Below are 11621 nucleotides of genomic sequence, written 5' to 3'. Positions count from 1 at the left end.
TTCCTGCTGGCAAGATGGCATTAGGTCATTCTTGTCAGGATGCTATGAGGTTACAACATGGTGATTATTTTGCTGTCCGGTTTAGATTAGGAGAGCCCATGGCAACAGTTGCAGTGGGGGCTTGGTTAATTCTGGAATTTTTGTCCTGTGTCCTTGATACAGGGTGTCCTTGACGTAGGGCTCAACAGTATTTCATAAGTTTATCAGTTATTTGGATGTCCTCTTTTATGCCTTTTGTCAATTATTTAAAACTGGTTGCTGAATGTAAAATGGATGGCTAGTGGGAAGCTATAGCACAGGGAGATCAGCTTGATGATCCGCGATGACCTAGAGGGGTGGGACAGGGAGGGTGGGAGGGAGATGCAAGAGGGAGGGGACATGGGGACAAATGCATACGCATAGCTGACTCACTTTGCCGCACAGCAGACACCAACACAACACTGCAAAGCAACCACACTCCAACAAAGATACAAAAAAACAAAACTGGTTGCTGTTTTTTCTTACTGATTTACAGTGGTACTTTATATATTTGAAATATAAGTCCTTTGTCTAATATATGGCTTGCAAACATCTTCTACTTTTCACTCCTAAAGTTGTCTTTTGATAAACAGAATAATGCAGTCTTTATGATCTTTCCCTCTATGCTTATTGCTCTTTGTGTTCTGTTTAAGAAAGGTTATAAAGATATGTCTTATGCTGTCATCTAGGTACCTTATATTTTTACCTTCCACATTTGGATCTAATCTATCTGGAATTAACGTGTGTGTGTGTGTGTGTGTGTGTGTATCCTATGTGATAGAGATTAAGATTCATTTTTTAAAATATGGATGTCTCATTCACCCAAGAAATACCTAATGTAAAGATCATACTTTCCCATCACTCTACCAATGTCATTGTTCTTCAAGATTGCTGTGACTATTGTAGAGCCCTTGAATTTGCATATCAATTTTAGAATCACCTTGTCATTTTCCATTAAAAAATTTCGGAAGAACTTTGAATGGGATTGTATGAGATCTATAGGTCAATATGAGGGAAAATTGACATCTTTGCAACACTGAGTCTTCTATTACTTAATTAGAAAATTTCTCTCTACATCTTTAGTTTCTCTCTGATGCTTTTTTGCTTTCTATGTTGAGTTTTGAACATTTTTCATTAGATTTATTTCTTTGTATTCATTTTCTGGGTATAAGTATCATTTTAAAATAGTGTCATGTTAAAAAGTTTCATTTTCACATTTTTTTTGAATGATATGTAAAAATACAGTTTGTTTTGGTATCTCAATGCTTTTGCTAAATTCACTTATTAATTCTAAAAGATCACATACATTCATTTAGGTTTCTGTATTATTATGTCACCTGTGTCATCTTCCATTCCATTTTTTATTTTTACATCTTTATTGGAGTATAATTGCTTCACAATGGTGTGCTAGCCTCTGCTCTACAACAAAGTGAATCAGCCACACATACACACACGTTCCCACATCTCCTCCCTCTTGCGTCTCCCTCCCTCCCACCCTCCCCATTCCACCCCTGCAGGTGGTCACAAAGCACCGAGCTGATCTCCCTGTGCTATGCGGCTGCTTCCCACTAGCTATCTACCTCACGTTTGGTAGTGTATATATGTCCATGCCTCTCTCTCGCTCTGTCACAGCTTACCCTTCCCCCTCCCCATATCCTCAAATCCATTCTCTAGTAGGTCTGTGTCTTTATTCCTGTCTTACCCCTACCTAGGTTCTTCATGACATTTTTTTTCTTAAATTCCATATATATGTGTTTGCATATGGTATTTGTCTCTCTTTCTGACTTACTTCACTCTGTATGACAGACTCTAGGTCTATCCACCTCATCACAAACAGCTCAATTTCGTTTCTTTTTATGGCTGAGTAATATTCCATTGTATATATGTGCCACATCTTCTTTATCCATTCATCTGATGATGGGCACTTAGGTTGTTTCCATCTCCGGGCTATTGTAAATAGAGCTGCAATGAACATTTTGGTACATGACTCTTTTGGAATTATGGTTTTCTCAGGGTATATGCCCAGTAGTAGGATTGCTGGGTCATGTGGTAGTTCTATTTGTCGTTTTTTAAGGAACCTCCATACTGTTCTCCACAGTGGCTGTATCAATTTACATTCCCACCAGCAGTGCAAGAGGGTTCCCTTTTCTCCACACCCTCTCCAGCATTTATTGTTTCTAGATTTTTTGATGATGGCCATTCTGACTGGTGTGAGATGATATCTCATTGTAGTTTTGATTTGCATTTCTCTAATGATTAATGATGTTGAGCATTCTTTCATGTGTTTGTTGGCAATCTGTATATCTTCTTTGGAGAAATGTCTATTTAGGTCTTCTGCCCATTTTTGGATTGAGTTGTTTGGTTTTTTGTTATTGAGCTGCATGAACTGCCTGTAAATTTTAGAGATTAATCCTTTGTCAGTTGATTCATTTGCAAATATTTTCTCCCATTCTGAGGGCTGTCTTTTGGTCTTGTTTATGGTTTCCTTTGCTGTGCAAAAGCTTTGAAGTTTCATTAGGTCCCATTTGTTTATTTTTGTTTTTATCTCCATTACTCTAGGAGATGGGTCAAGAAGGATCTTGCTGTGATTTATGTCATAGAGTGTTCTGCCTATGTTTTCCTCTAAGAGTTTGATAGTTTCTGGCCTTACATTTAGGTCTTTAATCCATTTTGAGCTTATTTTTGTGTATGGTGTTAGGGAGTGATCTAATCTCATACTTTTACATGTACCTGTCCAGTTTTCCCAGCACCACTTATTGAAGGGGCTGTCCTTTCTCCACTGTATATTCCTGCCACCTTTATCAAAGATAAGGTGACCATATGTGCATGGGTTTATCTCTGGGCTTTCTATCCTATTCCATTGATCTATCTTTCTGTTTTTGTGCCAGTACCATACTGTCTTGATTACTGTAGCTTTGTAGTATAGTCTGAAGTCAGGCAGCCTGATTCCTCCAGCTCCATTTTTTGTTCTCAAGATTGCTTTGGCTATTCGGGGTCTTTTGTGTTTCCATACAAATTGTGAAATTTTTTGTTCTAGTTCTGTGAAAAATGCCAGTGGTAGTTTGATAGGGATTGCATTGAATCTATAGATTGCTTTGGGAAGTAGAGTCATTTTCACAATGTTGATTCTTCCAATCCAAGAACATGGTATATCTCTCCATCTGTTTGTATCATCTTTAATTTCTTTCATCAGTGTCTTATAATTTTCTGCATACAGGTCTTTTGTCTCCTTAGGTAGGTTTATTCCTAGATATTTTATTCTTTTTGTTGCAATGGTAAATGGGAGTGTTTTCTTGATTTCACTTTCAGATTTTTCATCGTTAGTATATAGGAATGCCAGAGATTTCTGTGCATTAATTTTGTATCCTGCTACTTTACCAAATTCATTGATTAGCTCTAGTAGTTTTCTGGTAGCATCTTTAGGATTCTCTATGTATAGTATCATGTCATCTGCAAACAGTGACAGCTTTACTTCTTCTTTTCCGATTTGGATTCCTTTTATTTCCTTTTCTTCTCTGATTGCTGTGGCTAAAACTTCCAAAACTATGTTGAATAAGAGTGGTGAGAGTGGGCAACCTTGTCTTGTTCCTGACCTTAGTGGAAATGCTTTCAGTTTTTCGCCATTGAGGATGATGTTGGCTGTGGGCTTGTCATATACGGCCTTTATTATATTGAGGAAAGTTCCCTCTACACCTACTTTCTGCAGGGTTTTTATCATAAATGGGTGTTGAATTTTGTCGAAAGCTTTCTTTGCATCTATTGAGATGATCATACTGTTTTTCTCCTTCAATTTGTTAATATGGTGCATCACATTGCTTGATTTGCGTATATTGAAGAATCCTTGCATTTGTGGAATAAATCCCACTTGATTATGGTGTATGATCCGTTTAATGTGCTGTTGGATTCTGTTTGCTAGTATTTTGTTGAGGATTTCTGCATCTATGTTCATCAGTGATATTGGCCTGTAGTTTTCTTTCTTTGTGACATCCTTGTCTGGTTTTGGTATCAGGGTGATGGTGGCCTCATAGAATGAGTTTGGGAGTGTTCCTCCCTCTACTATATTTTGGAAGAGTTTGAGAAGGATAGGTGTTAGCTCTTCTCTAAATGTTTGATAGAATTTGCCTGTGAAGCCATCTGGTCCTGGGCTTTTGTTTGTTGGAAGATTTTTAATCACAGTTTCAATTTCAGTGCTTGTGATTGGTCTGTTCATATTTTCTATTTCTTCCTGATTCAGTCTTGGCAGGTTATGCATTTCTAAGAATTTGTCCATTTCTTCCAGGTTGTCCATTTTATTGGCATAGAGTTGCTTGTAGTAATCTCTCATGATCTTTTGTATTTCTGCAGTGTCAGTTACTTCTCTTTTTTCATTTCTAATTCTATTGATTTGAGTCTTCTCCGTTTTTTTCTTGATGAGTCTGGCCAATGGTTTATCAATTTTGTTTATCTTCTGAAAGAACCAGCTTTTAGTTTTATTGATCTTTGCTATCGTTTCATTAATTTCTTTTTCATTTATTTATGATGATCTGATTTTTATGATTTCTTTCCTTCTGCTAACTTTGGGGTTTTTTTGTTCTTCTTTCTCTAATTGCTTTAGGTGCAAGGTTAGGTTGTTTATTCGAGATGTTTCCTGTTTCTTAAGGTAGGATTGTATTGCTATAAACTTCCCTCTTAGAACTGCTTTTGCTGCATCCCATAGGTTTTGGGTCGTCGTGTCTCCGTTGTCATTTGTTTCTAGGTATTTTTTGATTTCCTCTTTGATTTCTTCAGTGATCACGTCATTATTAAGTACTGTATTGTTTAGCCTCCATGTGTTTGTATTTTTTACAGATCTTTTCCTGTAATTGATATCTAGTCTCATAGCATTGTGGCTGGAAAAGATACTTGATACAATTTCAGTTTTCTTAAATTTACCAAGGCTTGATTTGTGACCCAGGATATGATCTATCCTGGAAAATGTTCCATGAGCACTTGAGAGAAATGTGTTTTCTGTTGTTTTTGGATGGAATGTCCTATAAATATCAATTAAGTCCATCTTGTTTAATGTATCAGTTAAAGCTTGTGTCTCCTTATTTGTTTTCATTTTGGATCATCTGTCCATTGGTGAAAGTGGGGTGTTGAAGTCCCCTACTATGAATGTGTTACTGTCGATTTCCCCTTTTATGGCTGTTAGTATTTGCCTTATGTATTGAGGTGCTCCTATGTTGGGTGCATAAACATTTACAATTGTTATATCTTCTTCTTGGATCGATCCCTTGATCATTATGTAGTGTCCTTCTTTGCCTCTTCTAATAGTCTTTATTTTAAAGTCTATTTTGTCTGATATGAGAATTGCTACTCCAGCTTTCTTTTGGTTTCCATTTGCATGAAATATCTTTTTCCATCCCCTCACTTTCAGTCTGTATGTGTCTCTATGTCTGAAGTGGGTCTCTTGTTGACAGCAAATATATTGGTCTTGTTTTTGTATCCATTCAACTAATCTGTGTCTTTTGGTGGGAGCATTTAGTCCATTTATATTTAAGGTAATTATCAATATGTATGTTCCTATTCCCATTTTCTTAATCGTTTTGGGTTCGTTTTTGTAGGTCTTTTCCTTCTCTTGTGTTTCTTGCCTAAAGAAGTTCCTTTAGCAGTTGTTGTAAAGCTGGTTTGGTGGTGCTGAACTCTCTCAGCTTTTGCTTGTCTGTAAAGGTTTTAATTTCTCCATCAAATGTGAATGAGATCCTTGCTGGGTAGAGTAATCTTGGTTGCAGGTTTTTCTCCTTCATCACTTTAAATATGTCCTGCCAGTCCCTTCTGGCTTTCAGTGTTTCTGCTGAGAGATCAGCTGTTAACCTTATGGGGATTCCCTTGTGTGTTATTTGTTGTTTTTCCCTTGCTGCTTTTAATCTGTTTTCTTTTTATTTAATTTTTGACAGTTTGATTAATATGTATCTTGGTGTGTTTCTCCTTGGATTTATCCTATATGGGACTCTCTGTGCTTCCTGGACTTGATTAACTATTTCCTTTCCCATATTAGGGAATTTTTCAGCTATAATCTCTTCAAATATTTTCTCAGTCCCTTTCTTTTTCTCTTCTTCCTCTGGAACCGCTATAATTCGAATGTTGGTGTGTTTGATGTTGTCCCAGAGGTCTCTGAGACTGTCCTCAGCTCTTTTCATTCTTTTTTCTTTATTCTGCTCTGCAGTAGTTATTTCCACTATTTTATCTTCCAGCTCACTTATCCGTTCTTCTGCCTCAGTTATTCTGCTATTGATCCCACCTAGAGTATTTTTAATTTCATTTATTGTGTTGTTCATCATTGTTTGTTTCATCTTTAGTTCTTCTAGGTCCTTGTTAAATATTTCTTGCATTTTGTCTATTCTTTTTGCAAGATTTTGGATCATCTTTACTATCATTATTCTGAACTCTTTTTCAGGTAGACTGCCTATTTCCTCTTCATTTGTTAGGTCTGTTTGGATCATCTTTACTATCATCATTCTGAATTCTTTTTCAGGTAGACTGCCTATTTCCTCTTCATTTGTTAGGTCTGGTGGGTTTTTATCTTGCTCCTTCATCTGCTGTGTGTTTTTCTGTCTTCCCATTTTGCTTATCTTACTGTGTTTGGGGTCTGCTTTTTGCAGGCTGCAGGTTTGTAGTTCCTGTTGTTTTTGGTGTCTGTCCCCAGTGGCTAAGGTTGGTTCAGTGGGTTGTGTAGGCTTCCTGGTGGAGGGGACTAGTGCCTCTGTTGTGCTGGATGAGGCTGGATCTTGTCTTTCTGTTGGGCAGGTCCACATCTGGTGGTGTGTTTTGGGGTGCCTCTGGACTTACAATGATTTTAGGCAGCCTCTCTGCTAATGGTTGGGGTTGTGTTCCTGTCTTGCTAGTTGTTTGGCATAGGATGTCCAGCACTGTAGCTTGCTGATCATTGAGTGAAGCTGGGTGCTGGTGTTGAGATGGAGATCTCTGGGAGATTTTCGCCATTTGATATCATGTGGAGCTGGGAGGTCTCTTGTGGACCAGTGTCCTGAAGTTGGCTCTCCGTCCTCAGGGGCACAGCACTGACTCCTGGCTGCTGCACCAAGAGCCTTTCATCCACATGGCTCAGAATAAAAGGTAGAAAACGTAGAAAGAAAGAATTAGTAGAAGTAGAAAGAGAGAAAGAAAGAAAGAAAGAAAAAATGGAGGGAGGGAAGAAGGAAGATGGGAAGGAAGAAAAAAGAAAGGAGATAAAGTAAAATAAAATAAAGTAAGACAAAATATAATAAAGTTATTAAAATTAAAAAATATTTATTAAGAGAAAAAAATTTTAAAACACAAAAACGGACGGATAGAACCCTAGGGCAAATGGTGCAAGCAAAGCTATACAGACAAAAATCTCACACAGAAGCATACACATACACACTCACAAAAAGAGGAAAAGGGGAAAAAAAATCATAAATCTTGCTCTCAAAGTCCACCTCCTCAATTTGGGATGATTCGTTGTCTAAAGGACGGAAGGAAGGAAAGAAAGAGGATAAAGTAAAATAAAGTTATTAAAATAAAAAATAATTAGTAAGAAAAAAATTTTTTTTAAAAATGGACAGATAGAACCCTAGGAGAAATGGTGGAAACAAAGCTATACAGACAAAATCTCATACAGAAGCATACACATACACACTCACAAAAAGAGAAAAAGGGGAAAAAATAATAAATCTTGCTCTCAAAGTCCACCTCCTCAATTTGGGATGATTCATTGTCTATTCATGTATTCCACAGATGCAGGGTACATCAAGTTGATTGTGGAGCTTTAATCTGCTGCTTCTGAGGCTGCTGGGAGGGATTTCCCTTTCTCTTCTTTGTTCTCACAGCTACCAGGGGCTCAGCTTTGGATTTGGCCCCGCCTCTGCGTGTGGGTCGCCGGAGGGCGTCTGTTCTTCGCTCAGACAGGACGGGGTTAAGGGAGCCGCTGATTCGGGGGCTCTGGCTCACTCAGGCCGGGGGGAGGGAGGGGTACGGATGCGGGGCGAGCGTGCAGTGGCAGAGGCCAGCGTGACATTGCTCCAGCCTGAGGCGCGCCGTGCGTTCTCCTGGAGGAGTTGACCCTTGATCCCGGGACCCTGGCAGTGGCAGGATGCACAGGCTGCCCGGAAATGGGGGTGTGGATAGTGACCTGTGCTCGCACACCGGCTTCTTGGTGGCGGCAGCAGCAGCCTTAGCGTCTCATGCCCGTCTCTGAGGTCCGCGCTTTTAGCCGCAGCTCGCGCCCGTCTCTGGAGCTCCTTTAAGCGGCGCTCTTAATCCCCTCTCCTCGTGCACTAGGAAACAAAGAGGGAAGAAAAAGTCTCTTGCCTCTTCGGCAGGTCCAGACTTTTCTCCGGACTCCCTCCCTGCTAGCCGTGGCGCACTAACCCCCTGCAGGCTGTGTTCGCACCGCCAACCCCAGTCCTCTCCTGGCGTTCGGACCAAAGCCCGAGACTCAGCTCCCAGCCCCGCCTCCCCCAGCGGGTGAGCAGACAAGCCTTTCGGGCTGGTGAATGAGGGTCGGCCCTGATCCTCTGTGTGGGAATCTCTCCGTTTTGCCCTCCACACCCCTGTGGCTGCGCTCTCCCCCCCAGCTCCGAAGCTTTCCCCCTCCACCACCCACAGTCTCCACCCGCGAAGGGGCTTCCTAGTGTGTGGAAACCTTTCCTCCTTCACAGCTTCCTCCCACTGGTGCAGGTCCGGTCCCTATTCTTTTGTCTCTGTTCATTCTTTTTTCTTTTGCCCTACCCAGGTACCTGGGGACTTTCTTGCCTTTTGGGAGGTCTGAGGTCTTCTGCCAGCGTTCAGTAGGTGTTCTATAGGAGTTGTTCCACGTGTAGATGTATTTCTGGAGTAGCTGTGGGGAGGAAGGTTCTCCGCGTCTTACTCTTCCGCCTTCTTCCCGGTAGCCTCCAAGTGTCCATTCATTTCTACTTGAAGGACTCCTTTTAGCGTTTCTTGTATGGTGGATTTAGTGGTGATGAATGCCATCAGCTTTTTATTTCCTGGGAAAATCTTAATTTTGCCTTCATTTTTGAATGATAGTTTTGCTGGTTATGGTATTCTTGCTTGGCAGTTTTTTTCTTTCAGCACTTTGAATATGTCATTCCACGCCCTTTTGGCCTGCTAGGTTTCTGCTGAGAAAACCATTGATGATCTTATGGGAGCTGCCTTAAATGTGATGGGTCATTTTTCTCTTGCTACTTTTAAAATCTTTGTGACTTTTGACAGCTTGACTATAATGTTTCTTAGCGTAGGTCTCTGAGTTAATTCCAGTTGGAAGTTTTTCACCTTCTTGAATTTGTCAGTTCTTTTCCTCAAATTTGGGAAGTTTCTGGCCATTATTTAAGTAGGTTTTCTGCCCACTTTCTTTCTTCTCATTCTTGGTCTCCCAAGTTTGTATATTGGTCCATTTGATGGTGTCTAATAAATCCCTTAGTCTGTCTTTACATTTTTCGTTCTTTTTTCTAATTGGTGGTCTAACTCAATAATTTCAAGTGACTTGTCTTCAGGTTTGCTGATTCTTTATTCTACTTGATACAGTCTGTTTTTTTTTGTTTGTTTGTTTGTTTTGTTTTGCGGTACGCGGGCCTCTCACTGTTGTGGCCTCTCCCGTTGCAGAGCACAGGCTCCGGATGCGCAGGCTCAGCGGCCATGGCTCACAGGCCTAGCCGCTGCGCAGCATGAGGGATCTTCCTGGACCGGGGCACGAACCTGTATCCCCTGCATTGGCAGGCGGACTCTCAACCACTGCGCCACCAGGAAATCCCTACAGTCTGGTTTTGATCCCCTCTAGTAAAGGTTTCAATTCAGTTATTGTACTCTTCAGCTTCAGAATTTCTATTGGTTCTGTTATAAAGTTCTTTTTCTTGCATTGTTTTCCTGATTTCATTTCATTTTCTGTCTGTTCTTTTTTATCTCATTGAGCATCTTAATGTTAGTCATTTTGAATTCTTTGTTGGGTGTTTCATAGATATGTTTCTTCAGTTTCTGGAGTTTTATTTCTTTGATTGATCCATATTTCCCTGTTTTTTTGTATGTCTGGTTCTCTTTTGTTGAAATTAGGGCATTTGAAAAAATAACCTCCTCATCTTTTTGGAATATCTTTATACAGATTAAGAGCTTTACTAGTCTTGTCTGGGTAGATACTCTGGTGTTCTCTCAAACCTATTTTCAAAGATGTATTTTCTTGGAGCTTGTGCATGTATCTCCCATCTGAAGAGGTTTATCTGTTTCTAATTGGGAACTTCCCATCCTTCACCTGGTATCTACTTTCCATATTGCAGTCTTGTGCTGCTTTAGCAAGCCATGATATTGGAGTTACCCCTGTTGTCTGTCTGTGTTACTGCAATTTTTCTGGTTTGGTACCAAGCCAAGGGGTTCATGTTTGTTCTCATCTAGTCCCCAGACATCCAACTTGTGCTGCTTTATCCAAGTTAGGTGAGACTGAAGCCAGTGCCTTATCAGTACCCCAAAGAGCCAGAATATTGCATGCAAATTCCACTCTTCTCTTTCCTTCCCAAAGGAGAGGACAGTTATTGGGAATTTTTTCTTGATTGCACCACACTGTGCGAGGAAGGGGATGGGGTATGGTGGGTAAGAGCAGCAGACTTTTCTACCCACTACCATATGTCTCTTGGGGCTTGCTTTCACTTGGGGTTCTATAATCTCTCAACAGGTTTCTGGACTTCTTACAAGTGAAATTTGGTTCTTATATTGCTAAATCATTGTCTTCATGAGGTAAGGAGGGTATAGGATTTCCAATTCCGCCATCTTGCTGATGTCACCACACTGTAGTGTTTAAGGCCCTCCATCTGATGACTCTAAGCCCTGTTATACTTATTTATTTTGCTTATACTGCTCCTTTTTTGTTTTCCCTGAAATGTTGTTTACCTTCATTTTAACTATTTTGAGTGTACTAATAACTCAAAGACTTGTTAGAAGATGCATTTCTTTCCCGTAAAATTTTTAAATTTTTTCACGTAATACTACAATGTTACTTTCATTTGCTTTTCTATTTATTTCAAATGTTTTTTGCATCCACAGCCAGGTTAGAACAGTTTATTTTAATTCTTTATCTTTTGTCTCCTGTGCACAGATAACTAGTACAACACTATACTATTTGGTTAAAATCATCCTTTTATCCTATAAAAAGCAGCAAGATATATTTGTTGTTGAGAAGAGTGATTAGTGGCATCTGCTTGATGTGATCCTAAGCACTTACCACCTTTTGTTTAGTATTATATGTATTATTATACTTAATTAACTCTTGAGTGGAGTTATGTATTTTTCTCAATTTAAGAAATAAATGATGAAGGCCCAAATAATGGTAATTAGCATATAAATATTAGAATTCTCTTTCTATATTCCCTGTTTTGGGGAGCAGAAAAGGGTTAAATTAGTTTGTTCTGAAGTTTAGAATTGGGACATCTTTTTATGAAATTGTGAGTCACATAGTGGCAAGTATTTATTTTTTAAACAAAAATTGTAAAAATAATTTTGATTTGTGACCTAGGATACCACTTAGTTGGCAATCAATTACTTCTGGGGAAAAATAAATACTTACCTTGTTTGTTGAGTTTCTGCTTGTAATCGTGCCTGATCTGCCTGATATATAGTAGGCA

At 39.5% G+C, this 11621-nt stretch overlaps 1 protein-coding gene across 1 annotated transcript in view; it reads left to right on the top strand.

Moving 5' to 3' along the window:
• Nucleotides 1–11621, top strand: part of ATF7IP (activating transcription factor 7 interacting protein) — a 77124-nt gene that overhangs the window by 39287 nt on the left and 26216 nt on the right.

This window comes from Lipotes vexillifer, unplaced genomic scaffold (assembly GCF_000442215.2).
Source record: "Lipotes vexillifer unplaced genomic scaffold, Lipotes_vexillifer_v1.1 scaffold911, whole genome shotgun sequence".
Lineage (NCBI taxonomy): Eukaryota > Metazoa > Chordata > Mammalia > Artiodactyla > Lipotidae > Lipotes > Lipotes vexillifer.
This window is presented reverse-complemented; position numbering and strand designations above follow the sequence as displayed.